General features: G+C 44.2%; 1 protein-coding gene across 1 annotated transcript in view; it reads left to right on the forward strand.

Moving 5' to 3' along the window:
* Positions 1 to 7,406: 7,406 nt before the first annotated feature.
* PIK3CB (phosphatidylinositol-4,5-bisphosphate 3-kinase catalytic subunit beta) overlaps positions 7,407 to 21,408 on the forward strand; it is a 103,175-nt gene continuing 89,173 nt past the window's right edge. The window contains exon 1 of the mRNA XM_057429033.1: positions 7,407 to 7,480. The gene's annotated coding sequence lies outside the window, so the exon portion shown is untranslated. The remainder of the gene's footprint in view (positions 7,481 to 21,408) is intronic.

Below are 21,408 nucleotides of genomic sequence, written 5' to 3' on the forward strand. Positions count from 1 at the left end.
GAATGATTTGGGGAGTGTCTGAGGTGACTATGTTGGAGATTGAAATGGATGTTTCTCAAAGGAATAGGAGAGGACATCAAAATATGTGTGTCTTTAAACTAACTAGCATGCAGATTTTGTTAGCCTTATTTAAGGTTATCCCAACAGGCCAGTTCTCAGATGTCATGGAATTTTGCTTGTGTAATGACTGGGTTTTCTTCCTTCCTGGAGTTTGTCCAGAGAAAGTAGGGAGCAGCTATCAGTGAGCTTCCAGTATCGCTCCAAGTAGAGGGTATGGCTAGCACACATGAAAATAAGATACCATTATGCATTATAAGAAGTGGCAAAATCTGGTCTGTAGATATCACCACTGTTTTTCCACTTATACAGAGTATTGGTCATGTGCCAATAGAAAAAGCTGCCAATTACAACCTTTAAAGAAAGGAAACCCTGTTTGAAGCCTGACAATAAATGTTTTCCTTCCCCTGAAATATGTGCTGAACATCCATAAAGAAGACTTATGGATGTTGCTGAGGTTTAACATTTTGCAGTCATAGAGATTGATTTGTTAACGCTTTCACACTTTGTTCTTTAATAGATGAGCATTGTAACTAATAGGACTCGGTTAAAATTGTAATTAAACACCGAAAACAAGAGATAATGTACTGCAGTTGGATAAACCTATTAAAAGAGAATAGTATAACATTAAAATGCCAACAGCATGAATTCTTTGTTGGTTTAAAATTCCTTTGCTGTTCTGCCACTTTCTTTGTTTCTTTATGCTGCTGTTTTTTCTTGTAACTGAAAACATCAGATGACCACTGGCAATGACTGTGCAGCGGTGCTGCTTCCCAGGATGTGTAGCTGCAGCCTCTAAACCCAGTGTTACGGCAGCAGTGGGCATCCACGTGGCCGATTGTTTAGCAGACATAATGGTGGTGTATTTATGTATTCCTAAACTTGTTTTTCAGGATCTGGGCCTGCCTGCGTATCATGAAACTCGCTGCTTAACAACAGAAATAAAGCACTTGTCAGGCTGCAGCAATGCGTCAGTGCAAAATGGAATTTGCAAGACTAAAGTTTACGCGAGGCAACAACAAAATCCACTGTGCCGTTCTGTTGGGCAACAAAGGTGATTTGTTATGCAACATAATGAGAACTTGTGTGTGATAGACGGCAGTGGCACTCAGTTACAGGGCGTTGACATCAACAAGCACATGCAGCAGGCAGATCTAAGAGAATTGCTATACATAGCAGGGAATTCAAAAGCTTTGTTGTTATTACAGGGTGTTTTTTTTCCAACTTAAAAACCACAGAGTAAACAAACACTCTGAGGCCAGCCCTGCAGTCCTTTATGGTCTGGGTAGGACCTTCATCGTTTCCTTTTGGGTTGGTCTGTGTCTTAGAGTTGACTGTCAGCATAAGGGCCACAAGGTCAGGCTCACAGTGTCATGCACTTGTGGCTCTGACACATTTGGCACATCTCCTGCCAGCCCACAGAATGACAAGGGAAGAGTGAGTCTAGGGGAAGAAGTAAGATGCACTCATGATGCTGTTTACTGCTGCTCAGAAGCCCGTGATGCCTAATCCCACACTGGGATTAGCTCCACTACTGTTGTTAGCACGTACACTCCTAAAAGCCAGTTATCCTTCCTGTAGGGAGCCAATGGTCATTCACCAATTTTGCAGATATCCTGCCAACAGGTGGGCTGTGCACACAGCTGGGAATAGAGCTATGGCTATAAGCACTGAGATTCACCTGCTTTGCAACATCACCTTTCAAAGCAAACCTACCTGCTGCTATGATTGTGCCTCCTGTTTAGGATGACTTTGGCTGCTCTCTGCCTCCAGAGCTGGGGCTAGACCCAAAGATCCTGTTTGCTGACATTCCAGTGCTGTCTCACAAATGCTTGTGTAACTCACTGTTGGGTATGTGTTCTCCCAGCCCACATGGAATGTTTCCCTTGTTGTTCAGCTGGAAGAGAGAGTCTGGGAGCAATCTCTTCCCGAGAGCTGCAAGGGAGAATCTGGGATCAAACTTCACTGATAAAGGCATGCAGGAGAAATAAGGAATCAAGACTGTGGCCCGTGATATGCAGAATGGAGGACTAAGCTGCAGCTGTGTTGGTAACCTTTGTCCTGGCACTCTGTGGGGTTGGTTCTGTTTCTTCAGCATGGATGTAACATTGTACCTTATGCATGATAGTCTGGAATAGTCATAATCAAGCAAACAGTTGTATCCCATGATGGCTGTGTTAATCTGGAATTAATGCTTGCTTTTTGCCTCAAACCATGGTCAAGCCTAGTTGGGGGCACATTAGGTGTCCTGTAGAAAATTCAAAGGCCCCCATTCCCTTGTGTACTGTGCCTTAACCATCACTCAGTGGCAGGATGTTGGAGTTTTGACTGTGACAGTGACTCTGCAAGGGCCTGATCTGTTATTCAAGCAAGAGCACAACTACTTAGGACAGTTACAAAGGGTAAACCATTGTAAAGCCACAACCTTGGTCAAGCTACTTTACCTCTTGGTGGCTTACATGGAAATATCACTATGAACTTAATCTATGGTGCTTGAGGGTTTAACCAAACTGACTGAAACAGCTAAAGAAAAGTTATAAAGCACAAGTTGCTTTAGTGATTTAGTGTAATGTTGGGCATGACACTTGGGCCAAGGTATTGAAACTAATACGTGGTTGAGGAAAAACTTTGCTTTTGGTGTCAAACAGGCACTTGTACTCCATTTCTAGTTTCTAGAGGTGCTTCCTCACATTATAAGGCAGACGGGGTTGTTTGGCCGTGTTTTACTTGTGGTTTGTTTTTTTTTTTCCCCCTCACAGTCTCTTGAACAATAGGACTCTAGTCCTGATGGAGGTATTTTAGGAGCCACCATGACAAATATTTCATGATGATACTGGGGGTTTTTGTATTTAAGAAATGCAATTGCCAACCAAAACAATGAAGTTAAGGCTAACCAAATTAATATTGCGTCATGAGAAGCAATAAGATTCCATACTGTTGAGGATAAGAAGCAAACAAACCAACCCTGCCTTTCATGCAGAAGATGCTATCTGCCATTTGCATAGATATTGTGTATGTAATTAAAGCCATCCTTAATGTGTAATGCTGTTATTACAGTCCTTGTGATTCTGTAGCATTTGGTAGACCTTATAATGAAGGAGTATAAAAATATCCCAGGGACTCTAGAAAGCATTACAATGACCTTGCAGGCAATGACTGTCTTAAAGTAAACCCCACAAGCATCCTTGCTTCTTCACAGGGAAACATCTTGCTGGCATCTGGCAGTACGAATACTATTTTTTATCAGGAAAATGCTGCTGGTGGGACAGCCTGGATGCTGCATATGGAAAGCTCACAGGTGAGTAAGTCGGGTGGCTCACTCTGCAGTGTGAGTGCAGCATGTCCTCACATTCACAGCACTGCTTGGCTGAGCCTCGGGTTGTGAGGAGCCACATGTGAGCAGCTGGAGTGACTGATGCTGGGGATTAAAGTAATTTCCTGGGGCTTCCTTAGTCAGTCTTTCCCTTTTGCAAGTGAGCATTCACTTTTCAGCACTGCCAGCACTCAGAAACACTTTCGGCAAGCTTGCCCGTCCCCAAGATCTCCATGTGAGAATCTCTTTCTTCCTCACTTATTCCTTCATCTTTTGCCCCTGCAGCAGAGGATGCTCCACTACTTTCTCAGCCTCCTTGCCCTGCTCTGTGGAGTTCATAGAATCACAGGACTCTGTGGGGCTGGAAGGGACCTTAAAGCTCATCCAGTTCCAACCCCCTGCCATGGGCAGGGACACCTTCCACTAGAGCAGGCTGCTCCAAGCCCCATCCAACCTGGCCTTGAACACTGCCAGGGATGGGGCAGCCACAGCTTTTCTGCACCCTGTGCCAGCGCCTCAGCACCCTCACAGGGAAGAACTTCTTCCTAATGTCTGATCTCAATCACCCCTATGTTAGTTTAAAACTGTTTCCCTTGTCCTAAGGGGGTTCTGTGTTCCCTTTCCAGCCCCACTTGAATCGAGCACACGATGAAAGAACAGGTCAGCAATGTTAAACTGAATGTGTTCTATATGTCTCACATATAAAACTGCTCAGAACTTGCACTGTTTCCATCAGCAGCTTACCAGAATATGCATAAGTGCAATTGTGCAAAAAAAAATGTTAAGGATTTTCACATGTGAGTGTTTAGACTGAGATTTGGTATGGCAGCAGATGGATGGATGGAGTTGTATGGTTTAGGCCTTTCAAGGTACTGTTTTAGTGTCAGGCTCATCTGGGTCGAGGTGGCATTTGCTCTTTGGCAGGAAGCTTGCCATGTGATTGCTCCCTGTGTGGATGGTTTTTATGCAAATGGCATATCTGTAGTGCTGTAAATCAGTGTTGTGCCCTGACCTCACCTGGATAGGCCTTTTCAAAATTTAGGAAAATGTGTCCCTGACAGGATTTGATTTTTAACCATTAAAAGAACTAGAAATTAGTAGATACTCCTTTAATCTGCTTGCAATAGGCACTGCACCATGTGAATGCTTGAGGCAAGATGAGTGGGCTGTCAAGGACTGGCTGGTGACCAACCAACAACTTTAGCTGACCAGACTGGTAGTTTTTCTATTGTAATCTAAACTGAGGTCAAAGCAGGTGTCTTAGGGGTATTGACTAAGTGCTAGGGCTCCGTAAGTGCTGTGAGTAAGATGAAACTTTGAATTATGCGCTTTGAAAGTCATAACAGGTCAAGTACCTAATGAAAAATTAAAGGGTGAAATTAGCAGGAGCAAGAGAGTTCCCACCAGAGCAATAACCTGGTCCCTGAAAGCAGCCGGCAGCCTCTGTGGAGGCAGTTAGCATGCTCTCTTCTCACAGCTGCCTGCATCCTCTCCTGAGGCTCTGCCTTGCCTTAGTCTTTGTTTTGTTTGCTGTCAGCAGAGGCTGATTTGAATGTGGCCTGAGTAAAAACAGAATCGCAGGATCTTCATCAGAGAGGGTTTTGACTCTGCTTTCAGAAGTGGTCATGCCCATTGCTGACAGCAAATGGTTCTCCGCTAGTAGTCAGTCATCTCACAGCTTGGTCTTACTTTCATGCTTGCTAGCTATAGAGCAAGAAACACTCGGGAATCTGCATTCATAATGTGTAAAGATTGCCTATTGACAGGGAGATGTTTGGGAGCAATGTGCCACTTTTCCAGTAAAGAATTGAAACTAGTATTATCACAAATAATTTTGCCCTAATGGCTGCATGAATAAGAAATAGAAATAAGATGTAGTGGCAACCTAGTAGTTAAGGTAGAAATTAACTGGTAATTAATATGAAAAAGTCATTTGCATTATTTTTAAATGCCAAGTATTGGCAACATAACCTCTTTAATGGCTAAATTCAAGACTACAATACTGCTTTTTCCTCCAAATGATGATACAAGAATATGTAAAAGTATGTGTAATACAGTTAGTTGGTAAGAATTGGGCAAGCACAGACAAGCAAGAAACATGGAACAACACAAAGCCGATTGCTTCTGGACTTTACAGGTCCATCAGGACATTCTCACTGCTTATCAGGAAATATGTAAATAGCTCCTGCACCCTTAACTGCTCAGATAGTGAGGCAAGATCTTTTCCTATAAGCCTTCTTCCAGGAAACTCGCCCTCCCCAAGGTGTGTAATGAGACAAAAAAGCGAGGATACGAGGCAGCACTAGATAATGACAAGAATATCAAGATCCTGGGAAGTGGTGAGGGAGAGGCAGGGATTGTCAGGAGCTGAGGAATGCTAAATATGCTGAGAAGTGACAACTAGGTGAGGGTGAGACGAAGTCGTGGTCAGGACTGTGCAAGTTAGGCCAGGCAGACAAGCTGTCTGCAGGCTGAAAAACTCAGCTATGGTAGTGGACAGTCAAAGATTTCTCCACAGCAAGGGCAAGAGCTGAGCAAGTCAGACTTGTTTCTGCAGTACCTTGGTACTTAGTTTTGCCCTTTCAGGTGATGCTTGGGTGCCACAGCTGTGCTGAGTGCATGGGGAACAGCCTTTATTGGAGATCATTATCTGTGCAGGGACAGCTGATGGAGGGTGGAGGAATAGAAGTATTCTGCATGCTCTGTGGGAGGAAATGGGAAGTTTGGATTTAAGAGCTGTCTTAGGGATACACAGTAAAGAATTAGAGCCAGCAGTGCCTTTGTTCTCTGGGATTTTTAATGTGACATATTGGCTCCGTTAGCATAAGTGGTCATACTGGGGTGTCAAAAGGAAGTAGAATCCTTTCCAAGTGTGGTTTAAACTACAGATGTCATAAAAGCTGCTGGCAAAAGTGCTGTTCAAAAGGCAGGCATGGAGAGTTATACCTCATGGAAAACTTGTCAATTCTGATGCAGATACAACCTCAAAAGCACCAGCAGTGTCTGAGACTGGTAGGGAACACTTCATAAGGTCCCAATTGAAAGTGTTCCTCCCTGTTCTTTCTCAGCTGCTTATAGGAGTTTCATCATGTCTGCTGCTGATTTATACAGGTGTTAGGATATGTGCCTGTATTTAGATTCTTAAAGGACCACTTACAGGACTACTGTATTTTGGGTGCTGAAAGAAACCAACAGGATTTATTCTGTTAAGTTGTTAAGGAGAAGTCACAAGTACATTGGGAAAAGAAGGAAAAGGCATGTTTGCTCAAGGGAAAGGGAAGGAGCACCCTGCAAGAAATGGCAAGGAAGCTACTGCTAGCTGGAGTTTGTTCTCTGTTGGTAGAGAGGGAGGGATTTTGCCCATCGAGACGAATGGGAGGAAGAACTCTGGCACTGAGCATCCCCAGGAGCATGGAAAAGGAAGCTCCAGGTGGAGGCCGCTTTGGGTTCCTTTTCTCTGTGACATTGGCTTTCCTGCCCTGTTCAGACCCCTATTTGCGACCAGCACAGCTGTAGGAGAGGGTTTGGAGTTGTTATTGTTCATTGCAACCTATTGCCCCCACGGAGCATTAAAAGTCCCAGGGGCTTGGAAGTGAGTGGGCTTTAAGGTCCTTTCCAACCCAAACCATTACGTGATTCTAGATAGCTGGATAGCATTTAGCATGACTCCGTATTTCACTACCAAGTGCAAAGTCACGGCTGTAAAAGCCCATGCTTATAAACCCTGGATGCTGGCCTGGGTGCAGGTAACCTGGTCCTTCTGGGGCACACACAGGTCTGTGTTTGCAGGCAGCGTTCCCCCTTGGCCTGGGGCGCTCGAGGCAGGCAGCAGCGCTTCGGGAAAGTGCCTGGAAAAACAGAAGGCTCTGTCCTGAATCCTTTGTGGGAAGCCGGGAGCCCCGCCGCAGCCCAGCGCAGCGATAACCTGTCGGTTTAATTGTGCTTTCCCTCCGGGGCCCCGCCGAGGAGGAGGAGGAACAGAAGGAGGAGGAGGAAGAGGCGGCGGCCGGTCGGTGCCGGGATGGGCCGGGCTGCCGGGCAGGCTGGGCCAGGACGGGACGCGCTGTCGGTGCGAGCCTCCGGGGAGCGCGGTCCCCGCCAGCACAGCGGGTAGGACAGCGGGGCTTGTTTCCTGCGGAGCTCGCTTTTGACCTTCCCCTGATCCTTTCCTGGATTGGGAGCCCCGGGGCGGCTTTCCTTGCCGGGAGAGGACCGGAGGGCACCGGTTACCGCGGTGGCAGAGCTGAGCCCAGGCGGCTGCGGGTCCCGGCTGCGGGCTGGGTGGGCTCCGCCGTGATCCGCTGCCCTCTCCCTGGTACCTGGGGCTTCTTCATCTGCGCAGAGCTCTTGTCTCACTGCAGTGGATGCCGGTTGAGTGACTTCCCAGCCCTCCTCGGTGGCGATCCCCCCCTCCCCGGAGGCGCTTCTGGGGTCTCTTCCTGTTTTCGGAGGGGATGAGAAAGAGGGGTTGAGGTTGAAAAAGGTCAGATGCTGCTGGTGCATCGGAAAGAAACCAGGGGAAAAGGAACCAAGCCCGCGGAGATGGGGCTGCAGGGGCTCAATTTACCAGAAACCAACGGGAACAGGGCCTCCAGCCGGGAAACGTTAAAACCCCAGGGAAGGCTGGCGGCTGCCGGCAGTGGGGAAATGTAGCTAGCAGCGTGTCTGAGGCCAACACTCCCTCCTGCCAGCATGTGTCAAACCGTTTAGGGTGTTAATGGGAAGAATTCACCAATTAAACAACATTCCATCTTTTTGTGTTTCTGTCAATGTTTTCCACGTGTGCTGTCCTGAACATTAACCTCAAATCTTTTTTTAATGATGTGAAGCATTATTGTTGCTTGTCTTCTGTAGTTTTGTTTTCCTTAGCTGTGATTAATCACCCCGTTTTCCTATTCCAATTAAGCTGCTTACTCGGAGCACTGAGACAATCAGTGTCTCATCGTAAGAGCTGGTTTCAGAATTACGTGTCTTGGGCTCTTGGTAGACCAGAGGTCTTTTCAGTTTCAGGCTATTGTGTTTTACTGGCAGTTGTAACACGAGGGACTTTACTTGAGTCAATGATCTGTTAAAGCATGAACAGGCTGGGAGGGGGGCTCATAAAAGCAGAGCCTTGATTGCACATGTGCACTTGGGTTTACTTCTCACAGACATTACATCCTGTAAGAGAGCTCAGACAACTACTGAGGCACTATGGGCACTATCCATTGCCCTCGGATGAGAATCTGTATTAGATGTTTGAATGTGATGTTCCAGTCATAGTTTTTGTACATTAAACACAGAGATCAGTGAGTTAATCTTTGATGTTGTCAGGACGATGCACAATGTTCCCTGGTGAGCTTAGTCCCTTTTGGCAAGAAGAGAGGACAAGTACTGGATCTGAGATGCCCGAGGAGGGGAAGAAATAAAGGAGGAACCTAACTGCTTGCAGTTCCCAGGCATGGGAGGAGGCTGGGGCCTCCTGTGTCCTGGTGTTTTTTGCTCTGTGTTCAGCAGTGGATACCCAGAAATAGTAAGGAACAGAGCTGATTTCTGCATGCATTATTTTGCAGGAAATTCTGAAGCACGTTACTTTTGCCAACACTTGTGGTGTATTTTTTTGGAAGTTTTGGATATTTTTGATTGACAGCTTTGACTCCACAGCAGACTGCCTTTCCTGACAGGGCTCCATCGCCATGTCCCTGTTGGGTGATCAATAGATGTATCCAGGGTTACTGAACCACAGCTCCAGCGAGACACCCCTTCAAACCTAAGTTTTTGTTGGAAAACAAAATAGTAGATCTTGTGGTTTTAGAAATAAACCATGAGTCAGTGCCTGCTTTTAGTGGAAAGCTTTTTTCAGTATTATTTTCCTTGGAGAAAGCCAGAATTGTCAGTAGAAAAACCTCACGAAGGGAGTGATTTGAGCAGCCCTGGGCAGCAGTTATTGAAATCCAGTGTTCATAGAGGGATGAGAAATGAATGCAGTTTGTCTTGTCTGTTTCTTGCCTCGACAGCATCCAGGAGTGAAACACTGCCTGCCACATCATCCTGGTGTGGCACTTTTTTCCGAGTAGGTGGCCTCTATAAATCTTTACACTTGGCTCCAAAAGCTTGCATGGTGTATGTGGGAATACAAGCCCCTTTCATGCCTTGGTGGATTTTGTACTGTTTGTATACTAGTTGTGTGGTTCCTTGGCTAACAGAGCAGTAAGTAGCCAGGTTTATTTTCCATGCTTTTGGGGCATATATGAAAGGTTTTTTGGGACCTAGGAGTTCTGCTGGGATGCTGTGTGCTGTACCAAGTGCAGGGAAAAATGTCATGAGCACGTTCTGAAGTTAATGACTATGGATGCGTGTTCTGAATAGTGGCTCTTATTCTCTGCCCTGTGTAATACTTCTCTGACTTGGTGATGAATTTTAGCAAAACTTTTCTGGCTCATCCTACAGGAATCACGTTTAAGTCTGTCAAAGAGTGTTGCTGGGAACCTTTCTTTGCAACATCTAAGTATGAGCAGCGCTGAAAACAGGATCCTTGATAAAATGAACCTTGTCTATCAACCATTGTGGTTTTTCTAATGAGAGCAGTTTGCCACCTGCAGCTCTGTGGTGTGTGTGACTTAATTTTGGAGATATTGTAAACGTGAATAAACAACCTTCTGACCTTCCTCATTTCCATCTTGTGCTTTATTTACCATTTCCTTCTTTTCCTCTTCATCCTCTCTCACAGTCCTGTGTCCTTGCAGACATTTCTTATTGCTGGCTTGAGACACGTTACCAATTGACCATTGTTTCACAGCTATTTCAGACAAGAGGAGGAAAGGGCTTGCATGGTGAGACAGGTAGCCTTCAGAGTTTAATGAGCATCCCCTAAATAGCACAGTCAGCTAAGGTCTGCGGGCATCAATACCCTCGTTCTCACCCTCTGACTCCTGAGCTTTTGTGGTGGCTCAGCAGAGCTCAGTGGCGAAACCCTGTGTGTGTACATGGCATCAGCTTCTCCATTTCGTGAATAGAAGGGACTTTATAATAGAGAGTTGTGAACAGTGACATCAGAATTCCCCCGTGACACTGTGATCCATGAACTCATCAACTGTCCTTGACAGGGTAGTGCTGGGAGAGGTAGGTTTATTATTATTCTCCATGGAATTTTCTCGGATAGAAGGAATTCATTTCAAGGCCTGAATGCTCGGTATTACACTCTTTATTAATTACAATCAGTCAAAACAACATTGGCACTGAAGCTTGTGTGGGAGGGTTGTTTGTGGACTATTAATTATTTTCAGTCTGCTTGACATGATGTGAAGGATTATTAACATAACCAGTCTTGCAGGTGGTGATAAATTCAACAAGCATTACTCCTATTTCTTAAAGAGGTTGCTTTTCATTATTATTAATCTTTCACATAGCTGCCCTCTTCGAGCTGACACAAATTCCTTTTAGAGCTGACCTAAACCTTGTAATTTGGCAGGAATTTAGGGTAGTTTATTGAATTCAAAATACAATTTTCCCTCCCCTTACTTAATACAGTGACCAAAATCAGGGCATTTATTTCATCTTGTAGAAAGTAAAACATCATGACATTATCTCAGCACTGCAAAGTTACCTTCCGTTAAATTCTGTGCCATACCAATCCAGTTTAAGGGGAAGACCGTGTCTGTTAAATCACAGGAGAATTTTTGTCTTCTCTTTCAGTTAAACACTTTCCCCCAGCAATATGGCCAGGAGGACCATTATTTCCATAGAATCATAGAATGGTTGGGGTTGGAAAGGACCTTAAGATCATCTGGTTTCCACCCTGCTGCCATGGTCAGGGATGCCTCACACTAGACCATGTCATATTTTCAGCTGTTCCTATATGTTTGCTTTCAATATTGAGTGTAGCAGCCTGAATCATGAAGGTCAGGCTGAGAAGGGACTTAATGCTGGTGAAGAGGATGCATGCATTTTGGACCAGTTTGCACTTTAGATCTATCTACAGTCTCCTCTGTTGTATTACTCACAGCTCTGACATAGTATTGTCAGCATATGCATAAGCATTATATTGCTTTTATGGCTTTGAAGGACTTTTTTTTGGTGAATATATATAAGTTTCTTGCTGGAACTAGTATTCAGGTTGAAAGGGAAGGCCAGCTATGTAATCTTACTCATTTTACTGCCTCCATTGGCATGTATTCAGGTAATTTCCAAGCATACATTTGCTGTCTGGTACCATACTATATTGACTACTGAAGTGTCCTGGGGATTCAATGGCTTTTGAAACTGGAGCAATAAAAGACAAATTCATGAGAAAGTAACATAATAATGTGAATACCTATCTATTATGTTGACTGAAATCTATGTGTGAGAAAGGTTAGCCTTCTAATAGCCTAAATAGAGAGCTACTTGTGTGTATCTGTAGGGTCGTGTCCCCTCCTGTTACCTTTATTAATAGTAAATATCTTTTCCCTCATTGAGCGGGTATGGTGATGGTATATCTGTGGTTAAAGGAGATTAATCTGTTCTTAGTTTAGTTACTCGCTTGTCTTGGCATATCAGATGGGTGAAGATCAATTCATGTGTTTACAAGTACCCAAGCTGTTTTATGATGACAACACTACTCTTATGATGAAAACATACCTTTCAGTATCCCACCCGTACAGCCTTTGTATCGTGCCTTACTTTCCCCAGTCTAAACAAAGCTTTGGTGCTGCTGTTTGTGTTAGTTTTCTCTGTAGACACAACTTTGCTGTTTTTTAAGTTCCGCTGCAGTCTGCCTTGTGTTGTTCTTTCCATACAGATGGTTTTGTGGGGCTTGAAAAAAGCTGTCATGAAAAATATTGTTTGTCCTAAGGCGAACTTAAACACAGCCTTAATGCTCGGTGCAAGTGAAGGGCATACCCTACAGGCAGTGATGGCATGCGTCATCTCCACAGATCCCTAAGTCTTTTTGATTGCAATTAGATAGAAACGTGTAGCAATGTAAAAAATCGCTTATATCTCTCTTTTCTATGTGCCTTCACAATTAAAATGCTGCAGACAAGTAAATATTGAAAAGGAATGTCTATTTCTTGGCTTGAGTTTTAATGCAAGTAACATTTCAATGGCAAAGAAGTTTCTATCCTGCCATTCATATGTGGTGCAGCAGGTAACAGTGTAAGGTGTAGTTTAAATTGTCAATTACAGAGCACAAAGAGATAACTGAGAGACGCTGGTATTGTCAGTGCACATTACGGGGCTCCTTCAGGAGTACAGGTGATGTCAGAAGTCAGCAAAGTGTCCTCTCAACTTTGTTTCCTAAAATACGGACTCAGATGAATTACCTTTGCCCTATAACTAAGTTCTCAATGTGAATGGGAGCTTCCTCAGGAGAGCTCAAACCTTAGTTAATACTGTAGGGATCTTTCTTACAAATGACCTAAATGACTTTTATAGTCCTCCTTTCAATTTTTAACCTGCTTGCTTGGTTTCAGGCTTTTCAGCTGCATGTTTTACTTATAGCATTTGTGCTCTGGTTTTGGTGGGTGAGATGGGAACACAGAAATCCCACTTTTCATGTACCCCAGCTGCACAGCCAACAGATTATAGTTCCACCTGTGTTGGCAGGGATTTCCTGTTTTAGAAGATTAATTAGAGTTGAGTAACTGAGTTCCTCTAAAAGAAAGGATTTTCCTTTCCCACATGGCAAGGGAGATTGCAATCTTCTGAAGCTGTAAACTTGTTCGTACCTACCGATGAAGCAGTTGGTACCATTTAGAGATACCTAAGTGGTTTCAGTTCTGGTTGGTTACATGGGCATAAATTGGAGTAGCTGCTGTGCCTTCCTTTACCTCTTTTAGAGGTTGTCCTTGTAGCCAGTTTTCTATCCAGCTAGATATTTGCATCTTGCCCTTACTGTCTCTTCTTTCCAAGTCAAAAGTTGCTATCTGTATCTTACTACACCTCAGAAAACAACTGCCCTGCTTGACTGGGAAACTTTAGTTTGGCAAGTGTGCAGAAGTGGTTTTGAACCACAGTCTGGTTTGCATGACCCTGAATATTCATGTAGAAGCAGTTTTTACTCTTTTCTGTTTATTCCTTCTCTTTTTTTTATCCCCCAGTTCAGTCTGTTGAGTGGCTAGCACTTCTGCCTCACCCAGTAACCTTGTCCTGGTGTAGTTCCAAAAGTCAGAGGGTGAGGAAATGGTCTTTTTCCTTGTGAGTTTTGCCTCTGACAATTTTTCTCAGTTATGTTTACAGTATTAAATTGACATATTTCTCACCTTGTTATGAAGTGTATTTGAACACAGCTTAATTAGGAGATCTAGATTCTACCTTTTTACTCATTTTGTTGGAAGATCATTGGAAGGGTGGTCCTGTTTGTTTTGAACATGGACATTTGTGTGCACATACACAGCTTGTCTTTTCCCCTAGAGATGCACTGTTAGAACTGCAGCATGGTTAGTCTTGCTCTGCCAGTGTCTGAGGAAGCTGAAGGAGCTGGTAGTGACTGTGCTCCTGGTAGACTCTTCACCTTTCATAGTGGGATGAGGTCAAAATGTATAAAGAAGGTGGTGCCAAAGCCTGATCCAAAACAGGACCTGGCAGACAGATGAGACACCTGCAAAGTGAAGCAGTGGGGACATACCTTTTAATCAACATCTTTGCCACTGACATGGACAGCGGGATCCAGTGCATCCTTAGCAATATGCCAATGACACCAAGCTGTGTGGTGTGGTTGACACACCGAAGAGAAAGGATGGGGTCCAGAGGGAGCTGGACAGGCTTGAAAGGTGGGACTGTGTGGACCTTATGACGTTTAACAAGGCCAAGTGCAACGTTCTACACATAGGTCGGGGCAATCCCAAGCACAAACACCGGATGGGCAGACACTGGGTTGAGAGCAGCCCTGAGGAGAAGGACTTGGGGGTGCTGGATGATGGGAAGCTCACCATGAGGTGGTGGAGGGGAGATTTAGATTAGACATTGGGCAGAAGTTCTTCCTGTGAGGGAGGTGAGGTGCTGGAATAGTAACAGAAGCACATGGCACACGTGAGATGTTCTTATTTTCTTCACCTCTAAAACACAGTCCCATTGTGGAATATTCTGTGTTTGCAGTTTGTAGTCTGTAGTTTGATCTGTGCTTTAAATTGGCAACATAGGACAGGTGACACCATCATTTTAGGCAGTCTATTTTTGTTATTGCTTTTTCCTCACATACTTTTTTGGGGAAGGCAAGATGGGAAGGTCTTTCCATAGCTGGGAACAGCTGGATTTCCAGAGTGCCAAAACTTGGTGTGTTACATCTCTGAGCCCAACATGTGGTTACAAGTGAGCATGAAGTCAAGATGCAGTAGGATGGGAAGAGTGCAGAGGCAAGGGTCAAGAAGGGATAAGAGGAAGGAAAAAAATGAAGGGGATGGTGGATCATCAAAAATGAATAGGGAATGCAGAGAGAAGGGAAGGAATTTGAGGGACATTGAGAATTTTAACTTTCTAATTTAGGCACAAGCTATAAATGTATTCATATATCTCTGACATGACTTGATTTGAAGGCAAGTAAGGTTTTCCATGAATAAAACTCTTTGTTCCTCTCTCTGACCTGTTATACTCAATCTTTTAGAAGAATTCTGATTTAACAGCAGCTGTAAGAAGATACCGGAACTGGTCTCCTGATTCCACCCTAGCATCTGGAACCAGCACACCAATTGGTGATTAATAAAAGCTGTAAGAAGCAAGGTGGTCTCCACGTGTTATGGACTCCTAACTTACTGTACAAGCAGCAGAATGAGATGTTGTCCTGTTACATAACTCCTCAAGCCCAGATCTAGCACTGTTGATTCAAGCCTGCTGTTAAATTTGAGATTAAGAGAGAAAATAATTCTTAACAAACACTTGGAAAATGCTGTTTGAGAGCTGTAACATTTCTCCTCCTCCTGCTCTGTGTCTAGGTGGAATTTTGGCTACAAACCAGGCTCTAGTGTGTTTTTTTCCACTGTGTACTTAATTTGTCACATGCAGTTTTAAGGACTTGGACTAAAAGCTTTCAGAGCAGCTAAGAAAGCTTTTCTTTTCTAATCTGATGTAACAAAAATCATTTGATACCGATTTTAAACCTCAGACTGACAAAAATTGGAAAAACAACTTGCCAAATGACCGGCCTCTGCCAAGTACCTTTGGAAAGGCCGCACTCAGCCAGCCAGTTTGGAGAAACAATGTGGAAAGAAATGGAGTTAAGCTAGTTCTTTAACAAGTGTCTCCCTTAATATCATTACAGTGTAGGTCGGATAGGAAAAACTGAAAGGAAAAAGGTGAACTTGAAACCTTGGAAAATCATAGCCAACTAGACGGAAAGGCTATAAAAAGAGGGGATGGGTGGAAAAGGGCAGAATGTACAGAACCCGCCATGTGCTGAGCACAGATAGGTTTGGAAAGACAGTTGAACTTAGCAGGATTGCTCATTTGTCTAAGGTTACATGTGTGGGTATGTGGAATTGATCACTGCAGCCACAGAGTGCAAAGCTAATTGTGACTCTGCATTAAAAAGGCAGATTGCTAATTAAGATACTCAGCATCTCAGTATCTGTGAAAGAACTTTAGATTTATTTTAATAGTTATTATTACATAACAAAAATAATGTGTAATTGTCATTATCTATTTATTATTATTATTAGATATTCGGATTTAGATTAGACATTATGAAAACATTCTATGAGGGTGGTGAGGTTGACAGAGGTTGCCCAGAGAAGCTGTGGCTGCCCCATCCCTGGCAGTGTTCGAGGCCAGGTTGGACAGGGCTTGGAGCAACCTGCTCTAGTGGAAGGTGTCCCTGCCTGTGGCAGGGGTTGGAACTGGATGAGCTTTAAGGTCCCTTCCAACCCAAACCATTCTATGATTGAATGGACTTGAAGCAAGCAACTGCAGTAATGCAGAACTGACAGTGAACTTGCTATGGAGCCATTCATTTGTAGTTTTCTGACTTCAGCAGCCTTAAATTTAACCTTAATGTGTTTGTGTGCCACCATGAGGCACCCCTTTTGTGACAGAACTTGCCTGTTCTCTCTGAAGATCTGTGCTTGGGTGCTTGTTAAGAGTTATCTCACTGGGGTGTGATTTCTTCAGAGATTGCCCAGAAGGGCTTATTTAATATCATTTGTTTCAGGGTCAGTGTGCAGCATGGGGCACCAGTTTGTCCTTTGAAACATCAATCCAGAAGCACCTTTCAGGTATATTTTAGCAGGGTGTGGAAAACCAGTATGATGCTCAGTGCTCTAAGGGGCAGGCACCCAGAGGAGTTGTTGCTGCAGTGAGAAGCACAAAGTATCTTTTTCTGAGTCTTCCTATGTTGTTGTTTAATTCAGGGTTTACACAGTGCAATCAGCTCTGCAATTAGGCTCTGTTGGTATTTTTTCATCTTTGGAGGGAGGTTGTAGCATGATTCTTAGCAACTCGAAATAATCGAGTTTTTAATAGAGTTCATATGGGCAAACCACCATAGAACTGTGTATCTATTCCCTCAGATGAAGTCATGGGGGAAGGAGAGAAAACAGCCATAGAAAATCATGCTCAGTTTGTCAAGGTATGTTTGTGGTAAATGCTAATTTAGCTAAGCATTATTGATTCTTAGATTTGCATAAAATGATTAAATCACAAAGTACAATGGCATAATCTTCGAAAGTAACAATCCTGTAACAGGACCTCGTTTTCCAGATCTGTGTATTTCTTTTTAACATGTACCTGTGAAAAGTGGTAGTTTCAGATGTGACTAAGGTGAGAAGAGACAAGCTATGTAACTCTCTAATACTTTATTCAGGGGGATATGTAGCATTAGAGTCAAGATTTAAAGGTTAAGTACACGTTTTAAAGTTAAATTATTAAAGCAAAGCACTAATGTTAAATCATAACGTTTTCAGAGGTTATTTTAGATATAAAGAAATTGGCATAGGATGGTTTTGAAGTTTACAGGCAGTTATTTCACAAATAGACATTTTCTTTTCCACTAATTCTTCTCTCTCTGACCTTTCATACTCTATCGTTTATAATAGCTGCAATTTAGCAGCAGCTGTAAGAAGATATTTGAACTGCTGGCCTCCTTGTTCCACCCTAGAAGAAGACTTTTTTCTTCTATTGTGGTTAAGTATTGGATCCATTTGTTGTTAATGGCACTTGAGAACAAATATGGTATTTTGAAGGTGCATGACAGCTGACGCTTCATACTTTGTGCTGTTGTGAATCACCCCTTGGGTGACATGGTCTAGTGTGAGGTGGCAGGGGGGTTGGAACTGGATGACCTTAATGTCCTTTCCACCTCTAACTATTCTATGATTCTATGTTTGATTGACCCTAACTGGAAGTTGTAATGGGCAAAAGGAATTTTAAATACAGCTTACTGTAAGGATGCGTTTGAAGTTTTGGCCTAAATGATTCTGTGTTTGTGCCGGTTGTATGGTGGCATTAGAAATGCTGTTGGATTTGCATGGAATAATTAAAGGCAGCGTGTTCTTGTTTAATGGCATTACACCATGCTTTTCTTTAGCAGCTCACTGCAATTTAGGATGCAGATCACTGCAGTTGAAATAGGCTTCCCAAAGATCCCCTCTTGAAACAATGTGAGTTGCCATACTGTGGTGAGGACAGACACGTATCTATGGATAGACAGGTACGTAGACATTTCCATAATCCAGATGTGTATGGGCTGTTATTGTCATCTGGTCTTGGCCTTCCATAGTCATTATTCTCTGTGGGATGAGTGCCCAGACTCCCTGGTCCCTGGCAGGATGTGGTACTCAGGACTCATACAGAGGGGGCTAGGAGGCTGTACTGCTGCCCAGGGGCTGCTGCACTCCTGCCAGAACCTGCCTGACAACAGCACTGTGGTGGATGTTAGGCTGAGCTCTGTCGTTTCTCGCCTGTATTAAAAAAATAGAAGATCAAATTGCTGTGAAGTTGCAGGGAGGTGTGGATTACATTGATCTATGCATGTGTGCACTGTGCATACCTATAAAGCCCCTCTTCTCTCTGTCTGCAGCACCATGTCATGCTTTAGCCCATGTGCTGCTTGTGCAGAGGCTGTGGCAGATTCCTGCCTCTTCCCCAGGGCCCTGCAGAGATGTCTCTGGGCAGGAGCTGGGGGACATGTGTCCTGTTTGCAGACGATGGTGGTGGAGGAGTAAAGGAGAGTGCAAATGCATTTCTTTTGCTGTCATCACATTCCCCTGGTGTCCCCAGCATAAGAAGGACTTGCTGGAGCAAGTCCACAGGAGGCCACAGGGATGATCAGGGGCTGGAGCACCTCCCGTATGAAGACAGGCTGAGAAAGTTGGGGCTGTTCAGCCTGGAGGAGAGAAGGCTGCGTGGAGAGCCCAGAGGTTCCAATATCTGAAGGGGGCCTACAAGGGTACTGGAGAGTGGCTCTTAATCAGGGACTGTAGTGATAGGACAAGAAGTAATGGGTTTAAACTTAAACAGGGGAAGTTCAGATTAAATATAAGGAAGGAGTTCTTCCCTGTGAGGGTGCTGAGGCGCTGGCACAGGGTGCCCAGAGAAGCTGTGGCTGCCCCATCCCTGGCAGTGTTCAAGGCCAGGTTGGACGGGGCTTGGAGCAACCTGCTCTAGTGGAAGGTGTCCCTGCCCACGGCAGGGGGCTGGAACTGGATGAGCTTTGAGGTCCCTTCCAACCCAGACCAGTCTGGGATTCTATACCTGAGCTTTGGTGCCCTCAGTGCCTTGACTGAAAAATAAGCAGCTTTTCAGTTGAATACAAGTACTTGCAAAGTCTAGAAGCCACTGGTACATCCAAAAGTCCACTTAGTCCTGGCAGTAATGTTCTTAGAGTCTGGAAATTAGTAGTTTTATTAGTCTTTGACACACACACAGAAGTTGTTTCACAGAATAGAGAATTAATAATGCAGTGAGTTACTCTTTCTCAGGAAAGAAGCAGTGGCTGGCCAAAGCTTTCCCCAGAGGTGTTTGTGGATGGTTTGGTGTTTCAATAGTTCCTCTTCTCTGAGGGAACCAAAGGCATCATGGAAATATTATTCAAAACCTTTCATCAAAACACTCCTACTGAGCACTGGCGCTCCTGTGATAGCTGTAATGCAATCATTAACTCACTGCTGTGGTGCTGGAAACTGTTTTCTGAGCAGGAAAGGCTGATTCTGGTCTGGTTTTTGCTTTGTGTCTGTCCTGATCAGCCCAGACAGAAAAACAGACCCACATCAGTTACTGAGGTGTGCACAATAGTTTTTATGTTCTTGTGATCTGATTTTGCCATGGTGGCCATAATTTCTGTGCCCTTATGCTTTACTGTCTTTGAACAGTCACTGATATCAGTGCGCAGTTACTGTACATAGGTGGGAAGCTGACTACAGGCTGGTGGCCTTGGAGCTGGGAGCTGTGGTATTCAGTACTGCTAACCTGTTCTCATCCAGATATGGGAGATGAGGCCAAAAAGGCTACTGGTGTAAGCAGGGGGAAAGAGGGTTTGAAGGAGGTTGTTCTCTGGTATTGCTGCTTTCCATGTATTGCCCAAACAGGAGCACATTTCCCACTAGCTGTAGTTTATCTCTGGGAGCAGTCTTGTTGAAACTCAATAATAAGGCCCAGGGAAGCTAACTTCACTTGTAAGGAAGTCTTCCAAAACGTGTATTGGAGCCAAGTGATCAGCAGTGTAACAAGTTGTTAATCTCCTGTTCTTTGAATGTTCTTACCTTGTGTTAGACCATGTGTGCCATGGATTACGAATTCTTATCAAAGTCACATTAAAAAACCCCAACTTGCCCCACAACTCTCACCCTGTGCACTTAATGGACATTAAAAGAAACAATTTATACTTGGAAAAAGTTATAGAGAATGCATGACTTCACCTGTCTTAACAGCTCTCTCCAAACTTTTTGCCCAAGCACTTTTTGGAGTGGAATTTGGTGTTTTTTCCGGGTCATTCGTCAGATCCTTGACCCTAGGTCAGGTCTCTCCTACAGAAATCAATTTGAGAAAGTACAAATTGCAATGGAAAATCCCAGATATTTCCTTTGGTAGTTCTCCTTTGGGACTAATGGTTCTGAGTCTCATGAAGGTGATTCAGGAGCTCATCTTCATCCTAGTGATGTTTTTGCTTTTAAGCATGTCCCCTTTTGGCTGGTTAGCTCAGAATTGCATTTGTCCCTGTGGTGGAGTGTCATAGACGGTGAAGTAAAAGGAATTACTGGCATATGCTGTGCAAACAGTGTGCATGCCTAAAGCAATACTAAATTCCAAGGGGATTTCCTCTTCTGGATTGACAAGGACTGTGTCTTCTCAATACTATGTTCTCACACCTTTGGGAAAAACATGTGACAATACATAAACCAAAACTGGGGAGAGGGGACATACTGTTGGCTGATTCATGATGGCTCATGTAAAACAGCCTTGGTGGTATGAGAAGAACCCAGCCTATTTCCAGTTGGATTTTGTCATTTATCCTTACCACAACTCTAATATTTTTGGGACATCAAGTTACCCCACTGTGTAGTCTTTAAGGCCAGGCAGGAACTTTCAGAGGACACCTCAGAGTTAAGCTTCATTGGGTAAGTTTCAAGGGGTTTAAGATCTATATTGGGAGATAGGGGAGGAGGAAGATTCCAGTCAGTGATTGGTAGGGAATCATAGAATGGTTTGTGTTGGAAGGGACCTTAAAGCTCATCCAGTTCCAACCGCTGCCATAGGCAGGGACACCTTCCACTAGAGCAGGTTGCTCCAAGCCACATCCAACCGGGCCTTGAGCACTGCCAGGGATGGGGTAGCCACAGCTTCTCAGGGCACTCTGTGCCAGTGCCTCAGCACCCTCACATGGAAGAACTTCTGCCTAATGTCTGATCTCAATCTCCCCTCTGTCAGGTTAAAGCCATTCCCCCTTGTCCTGTCCCTACAGGCCCTTGTCAAAATCTCTCTCCAGGTTTCTTGTAGCCCCTTTAGGCACTGGAGCTGCTCTAAGGTCTCCCATTCAGGACCCTTCTCTTCTCCAGGCTGAACCAGCCCAGCTCTCTCAGCCTGGCTCCAGAGCAGAGCTGCTCCAGCCCTTGCAGAATCTCTGTGGCCTCCTCTAGAAATGCTTCATTAATAAG

The sequence above is a fragment of the Pezoporus wallicus genome, unplaced genomic scaffold (assembly GCF_028554395.1).
Source record: "Pezoporus wallicus isolate ANWC-B61680 ecotype Strahan unplaced genomic scaffold, APGP_CSIRO_Pwel_v1 contig_593, whole genome shotgun sequence".
Lineage (NCBI taxonomy): Eukaryota > Metazoa > Chordata > Aves > Psittaciformes > Psittacidae > Pezoporus > Pezoporus wallicus.